This window comes from Oxyura jamaicensis, chromosome 1 (assembly GCF_011077185.1).
Source record: "Oxyura jamaicensis isolate SHBP4307 breed ruddy duck chromosome 1, BPBGC_Ojam_1.0, whole genome shotgun sequence".
Taxonomy (NCBI): Eukaryota; Metazoa; Chordata; class Aves; order Anseriformes; family Anatidae; genus Oxyura; species Oxyura jamaicensis.
In genome coordinates, this window is record NC_048893.1 from 198,563,022 (window position 1) to 198,586,362 (window position 23,341).

A 23,341-nucleotide genomic window follows, 5' to 3' on the forward strand; every position below is an offset into this window, starting at 1 on the left:
AGGAGGCTTGTTCATCTGCATAACACAAGGTTAAAGGGGTGGGAGCACAGGGAGGGAACATACAGCCTGTCTTTGGTTCACAGCAGGTTCCTGGAGGCAGCAGATGTCGCAGCAATGGGAATCCACACCACAAAAAGGGGAAGGTCCGCGCAGTGGAAGCAGTCAGGTACCAGAACCTGTAAGAAGTCACGTTTTTAAGCTTACCCTGGTCAAATAGTGGGATGATTTGTGGACTTTCTGAGGACTTTCTATGATTTTACGCCCAGTCAATGTAAAGAGAATGAGAATATGGGCACACAAGAACAGAGAAGCGATGTACAACTTAAGGTAAAGACTAGAAGAGTGGAATACATGTATTTCTAATAAAGGTTTCAAAACCTTAAACCTCTAAGTAACAAGACTTAAGAGTTTAAAGAATTCTGTTTCACCTACCTACGTTCAATCACACACCAAATTTCGGCAAAGCTTTCAAAATTACATGATTTTCTTAGAAGAGGCCTTTTTAACTAGAAAATACTGAATCACTTTTATTACATCAGTTGGGAGTCATTTACCAGTACAGACTTTATGTAATTTTTTTTTTCCTTTTTCAGCAAAGACAGATCTTTCCAAAGAATCATGACAAAGGTCTGGCCTGCAGACTTTCTAGCGACACTGAAGATGTGCAATTGCACCCACACCAAAGCAATTCTATTAGTTAAATCTGCTGAGGTCAGCTGGCACAGCCGGTGCAGCATCGCACTGTAGAGCGCCCTGGGTGGGAAAAAGAATGTATTTGCTCTCCCAACCCAGATATCTACAATCTTTACAGCTGCTCGGCCTTCCTTACGGGACAGGACCAAATGATTCATTGTTTTTACTAAAGCATTACACATCGATAGCTGCTTGTGCAGAGCAGTACAAAGGTGAGAGGCACAGCAAGACCGAGGATTCACACCCAAGAAACAAGCGGCTGTCTGTACACAGGGCTGCTTTGGGGCAGTGTCTACAACACACCAGGCATGCAGCTGTGGATTAGCCAGCCCATGGCAAGCGATGGCACGGACCCAACGAGGCAGCCAGGCTAGGCAGTTAACGCATCAGAGGCAGTGCCACAAATTATCTAGAGAGCATGCGTGCTGTCAAGATGTGCCTCTGACAGTGCAGGAGGAGCGGCTGAGGGAACTGGGGGGTTGGTCTAGAGAAGAGGAGGCTCAGGGCAGAGCTTATTGCTCTCTGCAACTGCCTGACAGGAAGGGGTGGGGAGCTGGGGGTCGGCCTCTTCTCACAGGTAACCAGTGATAGGAGCAGAGGGAATGGCCTCAAGTTGCGCCAGGGGAGGTTCATGCTGGAAATGAGGAGACATTTCTTCTCAGCAAGACCAGTCAGGCATTGAGACGGGTTGCCCAGGGAGGTGGTGGAGTCACGGTCCCTGGGGGTGTTCAAGGAGAGGTTGGACATGGTGCTTGGGGACATGGTTTGGTGGGTGATAGTGGCAGCAGGGGTATGGTTGGACCAGATGAACTTGGAGGTATTTTCCAACCTTAATGGTTCCATGATTCTATGACCTCATCCCGCACGAAGCATCCTCAGAAGACAAAGGCATGAACAACTACTTTGCTTCCCCCACATAAAGCAGCCCCAGGTTACCTAAGCACGTTTTTATGAATTTCTTCGTAGAATCTTGCTCACATTAACTCAGTGAGATTAATAACATTTGGCTTGAAAACAGACTTCACTAACTCCGACCATCAGCTGCAGTAACCTGACGAGACGACTCGAGGCAAGCCAAAATTACATCATCAGGCACTGTTATGTGCTTGAGGTATTTCCAAAGGTTTCACTGCACCTCTCATTTTTAATGTTTCTAAGTATTAACATGAAAATATTTCCAAGAATTGGCTCTGCCAGGCCAAGAAGCACACCTACACTTCCAGGCACTCCAAAATAGCTGAAAGAACTGTGACAAATTCTTATTTTGGTATCTCTCGTTTTCTCATCTTCAGTATAATGAAAGATGCTATCTGGAGTTAAACACCAAACGCAAATACGCTTGAACATGCTGAATTATTTTGATCAACAATTACTCGCTCAATTTCTACATCTATGGCTAATTGAATCTGAAATCATGTTTGACTGAAAGCCCCATGACTATTCTGGGGGAAGATTCAGCATCTCAGCTTGCTTGTAACAAGCTCCTGCAAAATACCATTTCTAACGCTCTTTTTATCATGTGGAAATAACTTGGGAAGCTGCATTTGAACAAGTGATTTATGGAGCAATGCTTCCAGTAACAGTTGTGATGAAGGACCTCATTATCCCTGTGTTAATAAAAGAAGTGAAAATATGGCAATACACACTTTTTTTTTAACAGATTGGCTAAACTTGGCTTAAAACAGAATCATATTTTTTTTTCCTGAATAAGAGTGCTTTGCTCTTCATTGATAAATGTGTGTGTATTGCAGTTTTATGAAGCTGACTGGGAAACAACTAGGAACCAGGTGCCTTAGCCCTGGAGAGCAGCTCACAGACAACAGTCAAACCAGCTGCTACTGGGAAAAAAAGCAAGTTGCAAGTCCTGCTAGAAATTCAGACAGCTTGCACTGCAAGAATTAGCCCAACTTCTTTATTTTTTAAAAGCCTGTGATAAAACAAAGCTCCAAAAGAAGGGTTTCAGAAGATGAGCAGGTCAGTTGCCTATTGCTCATGCTTAAAGGATCCGAGTTTCTTCCCGAAGCCATCCTGTATGCGAGGGGCATTGCCTGGCTGGCGGATTTCCTCTTGCTCCCTAGGTGGTAACGCTGTTAAGTCTCCACGTCCTCCCAGCACAGCTTCTCACGGGAGTCAAGCTTGTGTTTGACGCTGCCCGCTGGCACAGGAATCAGTGTCACCAACACAGCATCGCAGCTACGTACAAGATTTAGTACAGAAATGGCCATCTAAACAATAAATGGGGGAAAAAACCACCCTGCTGCATACTTTAACTTTAAAAACCTTTTGATTAAACTGTAAACTTTTTAAACCATTTGATTTCTGCCTAGCCATGAGGAAAGCAACACACGAAAGACACCAGTGAGGATCAGGAAAGCACAGGACATCCTAACACCTGAGCTTACCAGGATACGCGCGCACAGCTTTGGGTCCCATAGGAGGCTCCAATCTCCTCCCCATTTCTTCTGTGATCTTCCACAAGCACACACTTAACACAGATGTGCCCAATAACAAGTGCTATCGATGATTAGTTTCCTGACTTTTAATTAAAAGTTAAATAATTTTAAATAAATAATTTTGAACTTATTGAAGCACCACCCTGGTGATCAAATAGCTAATGCCTTGGTATCATTCTTCTGGGGCAGACATACGTGTCACACCTCTACCACAAGCCATCGTCAAAGTTTAAAGGTCCTTTGGAATGGATTACACACTTTCCAGATAGCACATGCTTCTCTAGTTCTGATAAACTCAGTGACCAGACAAGGGAAGTACCCTGCCAGGAGGGATACACCTAGCAACTCACATGCGTTAAAACTTTCACTAAGAATTCTTAACGCCCTACTCTTCCAAAATAGCTAGGATCTATTATTCTAAAATACAAACCTGCGCAAGCTGTAGCACCCTGGGGTAGAAAAAGTGAAATTATCCAAACTCCATCAAGTTGTCAGGAAGTTCTCCTTTGCCTTAGCACTTCATCTTTAAGGGGAGGAGAGCCAAAAGATACTATGGATCCATCAACGTACATGAAATTTAAGTACAAGCCAACTATGCATCAGATCAAGTTTATCTAACTCGAACTTACAGCTATAGCCAAAACACACAGTGAAGGCATATATTCATTTTTTAGATATAAAAGGAAATTTAAAACATTTCTTGAATGGATTTAGTGATTATTCCTTTGAAATTGTGTCAACATAGAGGAACTGAACAGAACACGATCCATTTAGCATATGGATTAGCTTTCAAACCGAAGAGATAACGCACGGGTGACTGACATTCCACTTGCATGAGGAAACGCTTGTGGCTAATCATTAAAGGCAGAACACGGGACAATGTCTCTACTTGAAATGATCCTACCCAAGAGTCCTCATTTGTTTAAGATCACCCTTCCCTTTCGCCTCCAGCTGTACCAGTGGATTTTAGTTAAACTCTTGAACTAAAGATTTGAACAGCTATTGATTAAAGATCCCCACCATGGGAGCAGTTTCTCCAAAAACCAAACATCCAAGGCTAAACTATTTGCATTTTATTACAGTTTTGAAAATCATATACAGTGGGGAAATTTTGGTGCCTGTACTTAGCCCAACAGTTGAAACAGCAGAGCACAAGCTATTGTTTTTATAGGACTTCAGTTCAATTCCCTTCTCTAGCTGTCTAGATTTCTGTTCTTACAGCTCCCAGGTTATAACCCTTGCTGCTGTGCCGGGCTCTCGTTTTCTTATGTTAATATTTTTCACTCTAGGCAAATATTTGATCACTGGAAAAGAGTAAGAAATGTGAAACGTTCCTTCAGTTGGTCTTCAATCTTAAATGCGATGCAAATGCTGAATATAAGCAGCTATGAAAGGGTTTCACAGCTAGGGAATTACGGAGGGCTGGACGAGGATCTCGGCAGAGACGTGACTCCTTCCCTTCTGACCACGCACAGCATCGCAGCAGCTAACGGTGTCAACTTTCTAGGAATTTGGTGAAAGAAATCAGAAGCCAGTAAGCTTGCCTTAAAATGGTTTCTAATCTGAAATGATCGGATTTATGCTGTAAGTTGGCCACTAGATAAAAAATATTTCCTTTGATTGCGTTAAGAATACAGCTAAAGCAAGCACTAGTGCTGGTGTAAAACTTCACTTTTATAATTTCTAAACAAATGTTATATGTTTTGGATTAACAGTCCCCTCAGAACAGCCACCATGATGTATATATCCGTGTTGATTTTAAACATCCCCGTCACAGGCTCAGGCGGGGTGCACATGCCTGCCAGGTCTGTCTTTTCCAGGACACAGAAGGCATTATGCAATAGAGAAAATTGAGGGAAAAAAATAAATGAAGACTGTGGGTACATTAAGGTAGCATTTTGCAGCAAATTTCAAATGAAGTAGCCACACACTGTAGCAACAGCATCAATATTTTCCGTAAGTCAGGTGTTTTTATTTTTGTTTTTTTTGTTTTGGTAATTTTCTGATCTAAAACTTTCCTTTTAACCCAAGTTTTCACACTTGATCCCAGCAGAACCCCTCAAAAACAGAGCATTTAGCACATACTATTCTTCAGTATTTAAACACTAGAAGATTTAATTGTGCCATGAAAGGGTTCTGGACACTTAATAAAACGCAGGAAACCAGAAATACTAAAGTAAGAACAAAATATGGAGGTTGGCTGATCATTTAGATCTCCTTTGACAGGCTAACAGTTGTGCTGACTGCAAACCCTGCTACATTCAGATCTGATTCTACACATTCCCATCTGTCTTAAACCCAGACAATTTAATGTATACATATGGTCAATTTCTAACTTATTTCCCAACTCTTCCATAGATAATGCCCTTATTTAATTACGGGAAATAGGGTTAGAAAGTTGCTGGGTGTAAATAAATAATTCTCATTAGAGAACCAATTTGTCTAAAAGCAATAACCAAAATAGCTCTTTTGAATGAGAATTAATCCAAGCACGCCATCCTGACGATTCTTGGAAATTGATTTCTTCCTCAATGAGATACATTTGGTAACTGCAAATGAAGCCTGTGCCAAAGCAAAGAAACTCCAAATGACATACTTAAGTGGTCAAGAGAGAAAGAATGATGTTAAATTTTAGCATGAGCCAGTAAGAGAGATTTTTATCTGCCAGAAGGATATTCCATAACCCGCATGTCTTTAATGACAGAGTGAATACCTAATTATTTTCACAATTACCAGAAAGTATCTACATTTGAAGTTGAAAACAAAATATTCCGTAAACTGCATTTCTTCTCAACTTAGTTGTGGCTTTTCTTTTCCCTGCTATTCTGAATTAATGTATTTGTACCAAACTTCTTTACTAGATGGTGTTTTCTACTGCAGACCTCCCAGTGCCTTCATCCAAGTCCCCTCAACAGGGGGACAAGGAAATCTAGACAGTTATTTCTCCTAACAACAAAAATTCCAGCTGATGACTCTTCTTTTGCGCATCATGTGTTTCTAAGAGCCACATACACTGACTCAGGAAACAATCTGCAGAAGAGTTAAAAGAAATCCAAGAAGAATGACTGTTCTGGGCTTTCCATGCTAACAAGGAATGTGATTAATCGTATTCATATTAGATATGCAGAATAAAAACGGCAGAAGGCAAGTTTAATATAATGTAGAATAACTTGTTCTACAGCCAACAATTTATATTTTCATTTCATCAAGTTGTATCTTGCCTTTTTTTCCCCCCCTTTCCAGTTCAAATAGAACTAAACTATTCCCTCTCTAGCTAAAACTGTAATTTTCATCTGCAATTCTTGGAAACTGCTTTGTGTTTCTATCAGTAAGCCTGCAAACTCAGCATTACTGCCTCGGTACCTTTAACAATCCAGATTTATTTCTATGGCAGCTCTTTAACCAACCTTTACTTCTTGTGTTTGAGCACTGTAAAAGCTGTCCAAGATACTTTGTGTGTGGAGTAGAGTAGGAGGAGGTTCAGCTGGGTAAATGCTTCCACAAGGATTTCTGAGCAAGATCAGGAGCTTCTACCAGCAAACAAAGCATCAACAGATGAAATAAAATAAAGGAAACAGATCAAAAACCAATAGGTAGGTCACACTAAAAAACAGGGAAACTTTTCCCATTAGTTCCCATGTACAGGGAGATTGCAAATTTTCATTTTGATCCGATATTTCTAATTGTTTTTCAAAGTTCCCCACAGTTACAACCACTGGAAGTGACAAGTCCGACTGAAGACCTACCAGAATACTGCTTCCTCTGTCAATTCTTACCTTCAGACTTACTGAACATCCCCGTCACGCTATTAAGGCTCACAATAAAGCACTGCTTCAGCCACACATGTAAATACAATTGTCTAGCTTCAGGTTTTTTTGGTCTCATTAATTGAGAAACAGTTACAGGCATAATTACACATGATTAAGTGTACCATGATGGCACATAAACAAGCTAGAGCAATTTACAAGCTGAATATACCAACACCATGATTCTTCCCTGCTCATCTAACTGGATACATTTCTCCTTGAAAAAAACACATTGATTTAAAGCTATTCCATTTATCCCACAAGCACCATCACATCACACCTTTGGACAAGAGATGCTGCTGGTATTCTTTCAGGTTCAGCCAGGAGAACCACCTGAATTGCCAGCACATCAGAGCACAATAAAAGAAACAATTTGTGTGTCATGAGGCTCAGCTTGGGTGCTACCCAAGTTGGGCAGCACCTCCAGAGGTCATCTACACCAACCCCACATGCAAAAACAAGCAGGTCCATTTTGACCAGTTTTATGATTCCACCCCGCCTGTTTTACACAAGAAAAAGGCAGTCAAGCTCACATTGAGCAGACTTGAAATTAATAAATCCGGCTTAGGTGGCTGCTGCTACAAGGCAACTCACTCCTCCGCTCCCCCAGCATCACTACCCTGCAAGCGAAACACAAGCCACAGCTTGATTTACCTAGATCTCGATCCAAGATTAACACCTCATGTAAGTTAAAGGGCTTTTTGTGGGGGGAACAAAACAATTTCGTAGCAACAGGTTAGGTGCAAGTTACACAGAGTAGAAAAACCAACAGGGAAGCAGGTGAGATTTAAAGTACGCTTTCCTTCTGACTCCCTCACCTCACTACCCTTTATAACCATCTTCCTAACCATCCAACCTACCCAGCTGAACTCTGCATCCTCTCCAATTTCACTTTTTCCCCCTCCAAAATACAGTGCCCCAAATGGTGTACTGCTCCCCAACGCCAAACATAAAGGAAAGCTTTTTGCCCCACACTACGCCCCTCTAGGGTCACCCACCTTTACTGCAGCCTAACACTGGTGCTTTATAATGAAAGTGAAAAGAGCCAAAGCCTCTTGTTGTGCTCCGGCACTGCCAGATAATCCTTATTTTATACTCAACCTTGACACCTTCTTCACCCATTTAGGGCTCCGTACTTTCAAGCATTCATGGAGTACTGCTACGATTTCTCAGCGTAACTTTGCCTTCTAATCTTGTCCCGAAGAGCAGCTGCAAACAACGCCACCGCATATTGTATGCCAACATACCACTTGTAAGTATCATCCAGCACAAAAGAAACACATAAAGACATTCTCCTCTTTAAATGTCTTCCAGTTTGATGGCAAACTACACTGTTGTTCCTCAGACACTCATGCAGAAAAACAACATCAAAAACCACTCTTATTCTTATTACCTGTACCCATCGAGATCAGGTTTTCTAACAGGAAAGACCTAAGAGTCCATGTGAAAAAGCAATAAATTATGTAAAAGGTAATCGTCACCTTCCTGGAAGCAGTTTCCCAGGTCCTCTCCCTACAATTCCTTTTTGTCTGCTGTTCACAAGTACTCAAAGTTTCATAGAGAAAGCTGCCAAAGATTTATGAAATTACTTGAGTTGGAATCAAGAAGTTTATTTCAGGGGACGTTTACCAGGTCCTGCCAATCTGAATTCATCCAGCTTAAGTATTCCTTAACATGGCAGTGGGTAGGGATCTCTGCAGTGGATGTGGCATACTGACAGAAGTTACTTCAGATGAAGAACCATTAGTGATAAGACATTTTTCCACAAAAACTGTTTGAATTGCATGAACTACATCTCTGTGAGGGATTTTTGGTGGTGTCCAACCTGGTCTTGGGCACTTCCAGGGATGGGGCATCCACAGTGTCTCTGGACAGCCTGTGTCAGTGCCTCACCACCCTCTGAAGGAAGAATTTCCTCCTAACATCTAACCTAAATCTCCCCATTTTTACTTTAAAACCATTCCCCCTTGTCCTGTCACTGTACCCAAACAACAAGTCACTCTCCAACTTTTTTATAAGCCCCCCTGAAGTACTGAAAAGCTGCAGTGAGCTCACCCCAGCCTTCTCCAGGCTGCACAGCCCCAGCTCTCTCAGCATTCCTTCAGAGGAAAGGTGCTCCAGCCCTCCAAATAAAAATCCAAGCCCTGCTAAAACAACTGAATGCTTTTGCTCCATGTTCAATTACAACAGTACCTTTTAAAAGCATTTTATCACAAAATTAGCCCTAAATAACTGTTGGTTTCCCCTGCCAAACACTAGCGTATTATTCCCACTGAAAGCATCCGTAAACTTAGAGCCTTGATCCTATCTTTACAAAAATGTGTAATAATGAGCTTACGGAACATATTTTAAAGGTGATTCTTGATTACGAGATGAAAACTGCCTGCATCTGCCAACTCACTTGACAACCACCGCATAAGCAGAATGTTCAAACCCGGCATTTAACCCAAGGTCATCTTTAAACCAAGGAAGAAAAAATACATTCTTGCGCAGTGATCACATGCGCAGTTTCAATGAAGAATAAAATTACCAACAGTTACTTGTTCAATGTTGCGTTGGTATTTTCAGAGAGCTGAACTGCAGACAGTTGAGGATGCATCCACTTCTTTAGGCTCCGATAAGGCAGCCACCTGCTTTCTAGTGTCCTACTGTTTGAGAACACATTAGGTCTGCCATCAGAAGAATTCTTTTGGATGGGCAGGCTTTGATTTTGAATGACAGCCATCCACCTAAATACTGAAAGATTAAGCATACGGTATAAAATTTAGTGTGGACAGTTATACAGCGGTTGGATGGAAGTGGATCGGAGCTGGAACACCCATCTTCCTGAAGACTGATTACTTTAGAATTGTATAGCTTTAAACACTTCCATCTCCTGCTGACAACAGGGAGCTATTCCAAGCCATCAGTCTTTATACACCCAAGTTCTTCCTATAGTTTACCTTAAGGTGCTCAGAGAGGGTACTAGCATGGTTTACTGGTAGCTGGGAGAGATCTGCATGTTATGCCATGGATACTGGCCTTCAGGTCCCTTTATCAACAAGTACACACTGCATGTGCTATCATACTGTTTCTTCTCTGACATGAATGGTGCCCAAGCCATCTCCTTTTACATCCTGTCCTTTTTTGTTGTAGCATGCACTTACAACCTTTTCCTTCTGCTGCAAAGAACTCGAGCCTGCAAATGTCCCACAGCTCTTCACCTCCGCACAATAAGAAGTTGTGCTGATTGAAGTGCGTTAAAAACAAAGCTTGTAAAACATGCAGACAAACCACTGCTGTACTGCCAGTAGCAACCAGCCCTTGCAGACTGCTCTGGAACACCTCCTGGACTCATGCAGGACATTACCTTAACACTGTGCCCTTACCTGGTAGCGTGCTATCAGCAGGACACCACTGGAGTCCAGCCTACTGGGACAGAGAAACCGTTCTGTACACAGAAGACACCGCAGGGAAAAAATCCTCACCGTGTAGAGCTTTTGCAGCAAGAAGGTAGAATTTAAATATACCTACGGTTTCCTCTGATATTTGTGACTCACTTAATCCTACATTAGAGAAAAGTACAGAGAAAACTTGCCTGACTTTGAGCCCAGACACATTTTGTCAGTGAACACCTCCTCCAGCAGTGTTTCTAAGCTTTAAGTATTTTTTATATATACAAAGTATTCACACAATTGCAGTTTAGGTGGGTTTTGCTGCCATTTAGGTGTTTGGCTAACTTCTGCATCATTTTGTTCTAAAGGATGCACAAGAAAACAGTTCTGTAGTGACAGTACACCATCGTTTTCTAGCACAGTGTAACTTAAACCACCACCGAATGCCAGCCTGATTTCCTACCACATCTCATTGAACAGATTTTCAAGCCACAAAATTCTCCCTTTAAGACCAATCATTCACATGCAATTAACTTGTTTTCTTTCTTTCTGAAGAGCAGTGTTGCATCTTTTAATTAATTTAATAGACAAAACCGAAGATGAGAAATAATCAAAGCCACCTGATCTGAGGTTTTCCTCCTTCTCATTTCACGGGCTCAAAAGCCTGATTTGCTCCAGCACAGTCATTTGGGATCTCTCTTACTCTCCTCCCATTCTTAAAACAGACTTTGGAAATTGGATTTCCTTCTAAACAAAATCTAATTCAGAATATCCCATTTCACCTACATGTCTTGGAGCTACAAAAAGAAACACACATTTGAGTGGAAGGAGCTACGCCCCACGTTGGCCTGCCTCCATCAGTGCTGAAGCTGCAGATTGAGATGCACAGATCCACCTCCTGATAGCAAAAGGGTTCAGCCTCACCATGACCTTCTCTCCATCAAAGTTTTCCTGTTTCTGGGAAGCACTCATCCATAGCACATCCTCCCAGACCGGGCGATGTCCGCAGCACACCGAGTAGTAGCATACCGATGTCCACAGCAGAGCGGTAATTACACAGCCAAGTAAATTCAGTGTAATTAAAGCTGTGCATTGTAATTGTAGAAATATTTCAGTGCACGATAGGATGTCTTTCGTGGCAGTTGTCAACCTCTACAGATTCCCCTACAGTAAAGAAAGGGTTGTCCAGTTAATTACTAGGGGAAAAAGCAACAAAGCAAACCTCAGACACGATTTTGCACAAACACAGCTGCTTCTGTCAAGAGTGCACATTCATTTGTTGCACTAAATAAGCTGTACTGTCAGGAGACTCCGATGGTGCAGCACCATCTATTTGAGTCCCTTTCATCCCCGCAGAATATCAGGTAAATGGTGTTCTTAACCAATCTTACTGAAACAACAAGAGGCAAATGAACTTAATCCATACCAGTCATCTGTATGTGCTACCAAGTCAAGCTCTGGAGTTCAAGAGCAACTTTGAACACACAGCGGCGTTCTACATACGAAGAGCAATACTCTTCATGTACCGACCTAGCAGTCAATCCCACTCTGAGTGCTGTAGAAATGCAAAACTGGCTTTAGGTAATTTGGGTTCATTTGAACATTGGAAGCACCAGCAGCTGAAAACTTACTGAACCACCACAAACTTACCGAAGTGGGTGCATTTGCTGGCACGTAAGAAACAGAAGCAAGCCCAAGCTATTTAGAAATATTTTTATTAGTCCTGTTTATTACAAGACAGGGCTATGCGCTTTTCCTTATAAATAGCGCAACTCTTGGAGCAGAACTGCTCAGATGTTCGGCTTCAGCCCAGACTCTCGCTATGAATAAACTTCACACACATCGTGCCACAGTCCAGATATGCTGTTTCCTATTTTGGGTGCAAAGTCTGTATATCCTACTTTTCTGTCGCTCTCACAAAGTACCTACAGCATGCCTCCACGGTGCCCAGTTCGCTGGTTTAGCTGTTGAAACAGAACTTCAGGAGTCTCAATGAAATCCGCAGCTCCAAGTTCAGCGCCTCACAATAGCTCCTCATTAATAGTTTGTAAAAAAGGACAGAAGCATCTCCTCAAATGCAGTCTATTTTTCTAATGGGTATTTGATTAACAGAACTCAGTTGATGACTGAGGAGGAAAGCAATTTCAATTATTTGCCAATCACATAACCCTTTTTCCTAAAGGAAAAGTTCTGACAACTGATTTAATGTGAACATGCAAAGCTGCTAATAATCAAACTTCAAATATTTGTCCTTCAATGAAAATCAAACACCAAGCTTCAATTTGCTGATGACAAAACTGAGCAGAGTGGCTGGCCCACCAGAGGGCCGTGCTGATCCAGAGGGACTTCATCAGGCTGGCAGGAACCTTGTGGGGTTCATCAAGAAGTAGTGCAGGGTCCTGCCCCTGGGGAGGAACAGCCCCAGGCACCAGGACATGCTGGGGGGCCACCCAGCTGGGCAGCAGCTCCCCGGAAAGGGCCTGGGGGTGCTGGTGGGCACTGGGCTGAATGTGTGCCAGCAATGGGCCCTTGCTGCTAAAAAGGCCACAGGAGGTTCTGTGGTTCCGTCTGGACATCAGGAGGCACTTCTGTGCTGGGTGGGTGATGGAGCATGGGCACAGGCTGCCCAGAGAGGCTGTGGGGTCTCCTCCTTGGAGAAAGGATATTCAGGAACTCCAAAATCCACCTGGATGTGGTGTGAGGCAGCCTGCTTTGGGTGTCCCTGATCGAGCAGGAGTTGGACCAGGTGGACAGAGAAGAAAAATAGTGATGAAAAATAGTTGGCTTCGTAACAAAGCATAGGGACCAAGAGGATAGCGTGAAGCCTGAAATGAATTCTAGACATTAAATTAAGAAATAGGTTTGCCTTCCTTCTATTCCATGTTCTTTCCCCTCAATCTCAAGTGATTTCTTCACATGAAAGGCCATCTACATACCAGCCCTGTACATACACCTTCTGTCTACTCCTAAGAAGGACTAACCTTCAGTATTGCCATCAGGAATAGGATAAAAATACTTAAAACATGAAGCTGCTCCTTCCACGTCAACATACTTGGTGACTTGTGCTACATTCTAGCAATATTGGTTAAAAGAAATCTCTACTATTCAAATAACCAATTTCTTTTTTAAGCAACTAAAATTCAAGAGACTCGGATCCAGCGGATTTCTTGCAGCCATTTTAACACAAGCTCCACCAATGCTACAGCACATTTCACACTTTGCACATAAAGGAGGTGAACTCATTAAATGAGATTTACCATTGACAGCCACTTTCGTATCTTTATTCTTGGGCAGCGCGTGATCAGTTTTTGACATGAATTGTTAAACTGAATAGAGTACAGCAGTTTGAAAGGAAAAAGTCACCTCTCCCCATCAACGCAGATGTATCTTCATAAAACTGTTTCAAATGAAACTCGTGTACTCTAAGTGCACAGCTCTCCTCTGAAGAGAGGCAGTCAAGTAAAGGAGCAGATAAAATCCTTCAGTCTTTTAATAGAAATGTTGGAAATGTCTGCCTAATTTAGCTTTTACTTCCTTCTTCAATTTAGACTAACATCTCCCATGAGGTATGTGGAGCTCCCTGAGCAAACAAAACTCATTTTGGCTCATCCCAGCACAGCTTCAATGCACATTTAAATAGCACCGTTCTACAAGGATGCAACAGCTAAAAGATCAAAACCATCCTTTACAGCCCATGCCAAAGCTCTTCAGAGTAAAATCACAAAATATATTGTGATATAGGTCAGGGTGGAGCAGAAATAGTTTCAATTGAGACCACAGAATAAAAGTGAAATTGTGTTTTTCTAGCAGCGTACACTAAGCTGTACTGATTTCAATAGATAAAGCAAGGGTCCATACAAAGGGGGGCCCTGTTACAATAGCAGTGTTATATTTGGGCTCCATAAAACCAGACCAGTTCTGCTTTTATCCCCCAAGTTCGGAGATTTTTCACGAGCACTTTATTAATGATCATGTGGTTATCAAGTTTCACAATGTTTCAGAGAAAACCTGGAGCTCCAAACCCTCGAAGCTTGAAACCAGAGCAGTAACGGAAGTTGTAAAGTGAAAGAATTCCTCCGGATCCCACAGCTTCCAGACGGGAATTTCTGTATTTACCATGCAGAGACGAGTCCAGGTCACAAACAGCCTCTAAGATAAACTAAAGCCAAGAGTAGAAGTAAATACCATCTGCCTTTTGGTCCTCAGTAAAAGGGAAGATGACTTCAGACGTCCTATCTTTAAAACAGAGCTGTTTTCTTAGAAGAAAAGCTCTAATAATGAAATAGCTGGTTGGTTATTTCATCTGCTTCAAAGTAAGAGTCACACTTTGGTTAAAGCCTCAGAGGACTAGAGGGACATGGGGCCGTAGTGAAACTAGGTGTTATGGTATCCTTTGTGTGCCCTGCTACATACCAAGAGGCTGAACACATTCCTATCTACAAAGGCTCCTCATTAACAGTTGTTTTTTTTAAAAGGACAAAAGCACCTCCTCAAACACATTCCTTTTTTACTTACAGATAATGACATCTGAAGAAAGTCTCCTCATAAAATAACTGAGTGTAAACAAAAAGTAAGAAAAGCAACAAAACAGAAGAATCAATCCCCCAAAAATGTAAGCTTCAAGTTCATCACAATGCCATTCCCAACATCCCAAGTTCAATTAACCACGCTGTTCCCTGGCATCTGAGCACAAAGGCTTCCCTGGATTTCCATCTGCTTACATGACAAATTAAGCACTGAAACAAACTGTACGTATTCCATATTTTTGATGCAAAGTAATCTGCTAGGAAATTGCGTTAGCTTTGATTATGTTGGATGGTAATGACGGTGCTGTTTGTGGCAAAGCATTTCAGCTGAACAGGTCTGGAAGGAAGTTTCAGCTAGTTCCCTATTAACCATCCAGAACTTAAAAAAAAAATAAAATAAAGTCAGTATTCAGCCCATCATTTTTCCACAAAGCCCAACACTGTGCTAGTCCTGTGCTTCCAACAGCTTACAGCTGGCAGTTGTGCATCTTGAGCTTTTCCACCAGACAGCTAATCAAAAGCAGCAGCTTACAATGCGTTTCATAGCCTCGTTAGAAACAACTACAGCCCAGTCATGCAAAAGTGCTCATATTTGGTTTCCATCGACTTTTCTTCCATTCCTATGATTAAAATCCTCCTCACATACTTTTGATGCTCTAGATTTCATTCGGCAATGTTGTACAGTGACACTCCGGGCTGAAATGCAAGCACTCTGGGGAGAAATAACTCCTAGTGAGTTTAACAGAGACTAGTGATATAGTAGAGACGATTTTATTGAAGGTTAATCAATTCAGATACAGTAGTTTGAATAAAAACAGTTAATTAGAACATATCTGTATCAATGAAAGCAAGGCAACATGGAGTGTTACCCTAAGAAGCAATTCAAAATTAAAAACATACCTCTGGATTCCACTATGTCTCTAAATAGTAAACAAACTTTGCTTGTCAAGAGAAAAAGAGAACACAAGGATATTGTTCAGAGAGGCATTTTTTCCTGACTGCAACTATTATGATTTTAGCAGTGCTACTTCTAGTTCATGAGTAAACATTAACTGCAGGTAGAATACCCCAAACATGCAAACTGACATCATCATCATTATGTGAATATTAAAATTTAAGTATTCCTTGGAAGAAAGAAGAAAAGGGCAAGGCATTTTATGAGGAAGCTAGACTGAATTTCTTTATGTAAAGAAATGAATTGCTTGGAGATCTACAGATCTATTCTCAGTATGGTGGCTTACCCACCACAATAGTTTAAACAGCTTTTAACATTTTACATCAAAAACGAGGTCAGGTCAGGAATACAGAGAGTTGTGGATCAGAGAAATTCATAGTTTGAAATAGGTTGCAGTGATGGCTGCAATTATTACAGCAATACAGTAGGGGGAGGAGGGGATGGGGATTTAAAAAAAAATCAAATTCAAGCTCAAGTGTGACCCAATTTCCAATGAAACATCAACCCATTTGTTGTCAGGAGCAGAGATACCAGCCAAATAAACCAAGTCCAACTGCAGATAAATTTAGGTGAAATGCTGAAGAGATTTCTGAACATAAGCATTAGGGGAAGGGAAGCACTCTATAAAATAAAACTAAACCCAAAATAAAGTATACAACTGAAAAGCAAGAGACAAATACAGAAGGTCTCATATCACCTTCCAGCTGTTCATTACCCATCCCAGAAGAACCCAAATAAAACCAAAAGCAAAGCAAGTCACCAACAGCCCTTAAGAAGGCCAAAGAGCATGAAGGCACCTATTCTTCCTGTATGATTGCAGTGGTACTCAACCTTCTGATGTGGCAGCTGCTACCACAATCATTAAGTTCTGGTCATCCAGAGCTTCTCTGAGGGGATTTGCTGCCAGATTAAAGGTGGAGAGAGTTTACAGCACTCTGCACTGGTGTGGCCTCACCCCTAGCACCGGGTGCAGGTTTGGGCACCACAGTATAAGGACATAAAACTATCAGAGTGTCCAAAGGAGGGCTACGAAGATGGAGAAGGGTCTAGAGGGGAAGACTTATGAGGGACGACTGAGGTCCCTGGGTTTGTTCAGCCCAGAGCAGAGCAGGCTGAGGGGAGGCCTCATGGCAGCCTGCAGCTCCCTCACGAGGGGAGCAGAGGGGCAGGCGCTGAGCTCTGCTCTCTGGGGACAGCGACAGGGGAGGGGAGGTGGACTGGGACAGGGGAGGGTCAGGCTGGGGGTTAGGGAAAGGCTCTGCACCCAGAGGGTGGTCGGGCACTGGGACAGGCTGCCCAGGGCAGCGGTCAAGGCACTGAGCTGCTGGAGTTCAAGGAGCCTATCTATGGACAATGCTCTCAGGCATAGGGTTTGATTTTCAGGTGGTCCTGTGCAGAGCCAGGAGTTGGATTCGATGATGCTCGTGGGTCCTTTACAGCTTGGGACAGTCTACGATTCTAACAAATCTTTAAAAACATGTTTACTTCCACTGGTAACCTGAGTTTAGTTTAAAACTTGGTATTTTGTCCATATGGGGTCCTGAAAACCAGTTTACTACCGTAACTTCGGGAAGTTACAAGTGAAACTTAGCTGGTAGTCTGGTGCACAGCATTTTTTTGGTTTGGGTTTTCGATCGAAACTAATTGAGGAATGACATGAATGTCATTACCACCCTTTTAAAATGGGTAAAACACAGTTTTAGAAGATATTAACATGGAAAAAAATATGTTACATGCTTACTAGGAAACTGTTAATGGAATTCACATGGTTTAAATGTATTAAAATCAAAGGTTGCAAACAATAGGGATGTTTTTTGATGTCATAGTACCAAGTTGGCAACTAAAACAGCTGAGCTACATGCTACTGCAAGTACCATATTTAGAGTAAATATGTGAAATAGCAGAGCAGTTTCAACCAGTGCAAACTTATCACTTCCTACATAAGCAAAGGAATTGCTGCTTCTAGAATGACACTGCTGCTACAGCGTGCAGCCACAGGACCTGAAGAACTGCTTGCTTGGGGAGAAGTAATAAAGAACGTTAATGAGGATTTCAAAAGTGTCTTTTCAGGAACTTGAGTGGAAAGAGGAAAAATAAGAGCATGACGTGGAGAGCTCTTCCTCAGGAAACTAACACAGGTGTCAAAGAAATCACAGAGAAGAGCTCAGAATTAGAATATAACTCACCTTTTTGTACTTACACATAGCATATACAAACATACTGCATGGCATGAAATAAAATAAAACCAGAGGATTTCTCCTTGTGGCACTACTATTCTCCCCAGTATGTTTACTTGTGCCTCATCCTAAGAGCTGACACTCCACATTCATTTTTTGGTGTGGACCTCATCATTTTACACCTTTTGTTTTGGGGTAGAACTAAAAACAAAAACCAGCACTAATTTACTTGTGTATAACATTGCAAATGATCCAAATAAGCATTACTTTAATAAAGCTCCTTTAGAAAAATAGCACAGGGATGGTTTAGTCAATCTGAAAATCCAGCACATTTGTAAAGTCCTTATGAAACGCTTAACTTAATGAAGTTCTTTTCACAGACACTTAAATACAGCTTAGTTCCCCGATTTCTCAAATCTCAATACCCGATTTGTCACATATTACTCATAACTTGGATTTGCCACTCATAGCCGTGAGAGGAGCACAAGCTAACACCAAATTTACTAGCATTATTTTGAGGTTTACAAACCGCCTGCCAATTGATAAAGCTCTATGTGAAGCTGAATTTGAAGTGCAACAGTACTTCTACTTACTGAGTTTAAAAGAGTACATCAGTTATTGAAAGTCCACGTCCTGCCTGATCAGAAACATATTTCATAATGGACATAACTTCTGGAAGTGCAAAAAAAAATCAGAGCAACATTTTTTAAATCAACATCAGTTTCTTACACTTCTGCTTGGCTGTTTCTTGTTTATTCCTACTCCAGCACAGCCCTAATCAGCAACAAAATCTCTCTCCTACCTAAACCTTTACAGGATAACATTCAGCCCTAAATTACACTTACTTTAAAGGTTAAGACTTCACCCGGCAGGAAACCCGAAAGGTTAAGCTCACATACTGATGAACGTAAGAGCAGGGTTTTGACAAAATGAGCTTTTGTCCAAAACTTCTGTAAAGTTTCCACTGCTGCAGCGTAAGAGTTTGCTAAGATACTCAGAAGTAAGATCACTTACTGCAGATTATTGCTTTAAACTTGTACTATGAACTACTTGGAAATCTTTAATCACATCCTACTACAGGGCTTCAAGCCTTTATGAACAAGTCATTTACAATACTCGATTTCTTCTAAAATGCTTTAGGAACTGCAAGGTTTACCAAGGTTTAAGAGCGCGCATATCTGATCAGCAGTAACGGGGCTATGTTTGAAAGAGTAATTGGTGTTTGAGTATTAAAGAGGGAAAAGACTTTAAAGATACCAAGAAGCTTGCAACTAAGAGGGCTGTTAAAAAATACTGAGCATTCAAATACAAAACACCTCTCTGCTTCAGAAAATGGGTGAGTTTTGCAGGGAGGGCAAGATGTCAGGAACATTTTAAAAGTGAATTTTCCCAGCATTCTACCAGCATCTTCCTCTAGCATTCCTATACTTTGAATAAGACGATGTACACAAAGATTGAAAAAAAGGAAGCTTTAAATCCCAGCTTGGATAAGGCATCTCTTTTGTATTATTATGCAAAAAGAGCATTACTTTGACAACTTTTTGTCACTAAGAACAGCTTAAGACTTTCACATCTAGAGACTGAAAACCAATCTGCAAATTACAAACTAAAGACTGAAATAGATCATTAGATCACAGTCTGAACTGCAGAAGAATGCCTTTCTTGAGCACATCGCTTTTAGAAGATTCAAGAGACAACTGCACCACCAAAAATCATAGCAAGAGCTATAGCCCAAAGTTAGGTGACACCTGAATAACCACTGCCAAGGCAGCACAAAGATTCCCGGTAAGCTGATTGCAGGTGTCCTACAGCTTCTCCTTCTTAGTCCCTGCCTCTTACTTCATCTGAAGTAGAATACCGCTTCGGGCTAAGTAAAATCAAACAACAGCTGCAGAACTAAATGGCTATTCTTTCTGCAAATGAGCAGCTGTGGTAGAAAATCGGCCCTCTGGCAGTCTAGAAGAGTATGATAGTTCTTGTACTCGACTAAAAGGCATAAATATTGCAAAGGAATTCTAGTAAAAAGTTTGGAAAAGTTGGCCAGGGAAGTAACGCTAAAGGGATCATGGAGGAACTTAGAGAAAAACAACTACTTCAAAAGAAAGTTGTAATAATGTAATTATCTGCATTTGACATAATTACAGTTACACAGAGCAGTTCTAAGCAAAAATAACCATGGACTGCCTCCAGAAATTTAAGTCAGATATAAAATAGGAAGCAAAGCCGTGAGAAACTTCAGGTAATCCTGGAGGAAAAAAAAAAAATGGTTTTGGTAAACTTTTACAATGCCATAAAGGGAACAGGGACACCGATTTCTACTAGAAAACACAGCAGTATTTGGAGACCCCGGGAGTTAAGTCAGGGCACCACTGAAATAACCCAGTTAAGCTTCAGTCTTCAAAGGCAGATGAGCACTTAAAAGGTTGATTTTCCCAGCTTTACCACAAATCTGTGAGATAGAGGGAAAAGCAGTGATTCCTGGCCCTCAGTTCTACAAGATCCCCTCTGCTTACCCTCATTCAAGAGTAGAAGCTGTCCCCAGCACAGGCATAAAGCAAAATTTTAGATGGACTTTTTATCTTTCTTCTTGTAGCAACCTCTAAACAAAACCAAACCAGCTGACAAGAGGGACTTGAGAAAGAAGTTCCAAACAAGCTCAATTAAGTTTACTTTCACTCACAGAGCTTCTCACAAACACCTGCATGACGCAGAGCAGGGTGCTGCTTTACTGTCTTCCTTAAAAATACTCATTTTCTTCCCACTAAGAAGTCAAGGAAGCAGCACTCTGGCATGACTAGAGAGATTTCCTGTTAAGAATGGATAATTACAGCATTGCAACTTCCTCCCAAGCCATCCAGCCACATTCTCCTTTAAAGAGCACTACTCCAGTAGCCACAAGCAAACAAGGCTACAAAAACCCAGCCCTAACCAGGTTTCCCATCAAAGCTGCTGTAGCTACACAGACTTGCACAGGTACACAAACACCTCTGTGCTACTGGGATATCACAGCCCCATGGGTTTTACTAAACTGACCCTGTGAAACCTCCTAGTTTGTATTAAATGTGTTATCCTGTGGCTTTCCTAATAATTACACACCGCATATATGGGCACAACTCCCCCCAGCCGGACACTAGGATCGTAAAAAATCTGGGAACAATTTTTCCAGCACCATTTACATTCAGAAAATCTACAGCACTTGTTCTTGGCGTCGCTGCTCAGCACTGAAGACAACAGACAACAAGTAGGTATGAAAGAAGTGGCTGTGTAGATCTCCAAGTAGAAGTTAAACTCACAAACTAGTTCTGAGCTATCATTGCTCAGAGAGGTGCAAAAACTGGGACAAAGTGCTAGAGAAACTAGGTTTTCTGTTAAACAAATTTCACGGACTATGCTTTGAGAGGTTTCAAGACTATGAAACCCGATTACTATAAAACAAGTAGTCCATGGTTACAAAAGCAGCACCTAGATTACAAAACAGAGAATCCTTACCCCAGTTAGAAGACTGGACCAAACCAGGAGGATATCTAGAGCATATAAATGGTCATAAGATGATCGATGCTACCTTACCACAGCCCAAATCCACTTGTAAATTCTAATTTAATTATTTCTCCCTCAAACCAAACAAGCAACTAAACCTGCAATTGGAGAGGAGGAAAGTTCTTTGGAGCAGCTTGCATTTCTTATCATTATGGGCCAAGATTTTTTTTTCCCCACAGTGGTCACGGATGGAAATACAGAGGCAATAAACAAACACAGAATGGGAGCCCTTTAGTTTTGGATCTCCACAGGAGTCAAGATAAATAAGAACAGGAATGGTCCTGAGTACAGGTACTTATTTTCCATTTCCACCAGTCATATGAGTTAGTGCAAGGCTGAGCTACTTAAATGTGCTCATGATGGCTCAAGCCTAATAAACGAAGTTTCAGAAACAGAACAGTCGGAGACTTTATAATCTGTATAAGCAGTGCATTACACCACATGAAGAAAAACATGCCGTGACCTCAGAAAACGCTAAGACATAAAAAACTAAGACATAATTCCAGGAGTCTTCAAAAATTCAGCTCATCAACTTGTTTAGGAGACAGTGCTTAACGAAGTTAAGCTTTAACTGCCATTACTGCAATAAACATTAATTAGAAAAAAGATTTAAGAAGCAAGCTGCCTATGGAAAACTAGTATATTACTTGTTATTCACAATGAGAGGTCAGTATTTTGGATTTATTTAGTGGGAGGGAATTAAACTGTTTATAAAAGGAAAATATGTGCAAATAACAGAGGTGGGGCTTGAGTCACAGCTTCTGAAAAAAGCATTCCTTTTCAAACATACAACCATAAACAGTATGAACAAAGAAAATTTTCAAAATATGGAATTGTGTCATTTCCTGATGCCAGGACCAGAGACTCCTGACGAACTTATTAAGGGCTGCATGCAAAACCTGACCTATCCAGGAGCTATTTTTATTGTTTGAAAAAAAAAAAAGTGACAGCAGCAAAACTCATGAAAAACAAGTTCACATTGCTCTGATACAAGAATTATCTGAGCAAGAGGCTGAACTGGGACTTTTCCCAGTCGAGAGCAGACAGGGGAAATACTGAAATGGGCGTCTCACCCAACAGCTACCAGACGGCTTTCCAAGGAAGTTCAAAGCATGTCAAGCACCCTTCCACGACAGCATCCTATGCGTCTTGATTAGGATGTCCCCCAGCAGTCACATTCTGCACACCACCGTGGCACACACTCAACTCTGAGGTGGAATCAACTGGTCAGGTTGATGCTTCTTTTTAAAAGGTTTATATGGTGAAACGATTCAGCTGCTCTATGTCCTGTTATGAACGTGTGCTTTTTGTACCATTCCAAGCTAAAGCTGACAAAGGTTTCTCCCAGAAAGCCTCCCTTCTGTTGTGCAGAATCTAGCAGCACCGTGACTTCATACATCAGCTATATGACAAGGTGCTTCCTCTATCTGAGACAGTTACATAGAGGCCAAGGATCTCCTCAGCCTTCTGCTCCTCTGAGCTGGCAAAAAAAAGTCAGTCTCAAGGCAAGAGATGAAATGGAAGAGGGAATACCAGCAAGAAGCTGCTGCAGCTGTTCCACTGATATCCTAAAAAATGGACCACGTTCCTCTCAGGTACTCACAAATCAAGAGTTCCTTTACCCTTCAAGTCAGACATGTTTTGGTGGAAAAAAAATAACTACAGTGTCCCAGTGCTATCATCTGGTCTTGTCACTTGGACAGAGCAGGGACTCAGAAGGCACAAATTCAAGACACACGGAGACCCGGCCTTTTCTTCATACACATGGATGGGAGGGAAGGACAAAGCATTCATACAAAGGGCATATATATCTACAGGAC

At 41.6% G+C, this 23,341-nt stretch overlaps 1 protein-coding gene across 6 annotated transcripts in view; it reads right to left on the reverse strand.

Moving 5' to 3' along the window:
- PICALM (phosphatidylinositol binding clathrin assembly protein) overlaps positions 1–23,341 on the reverse strand; it is a 64,219-nt gene that overhangs the window by 39,546 nt on the left and 1,332 nt on the right. The gene's annotated exons all lie outside the window — the stretch shown is intronic.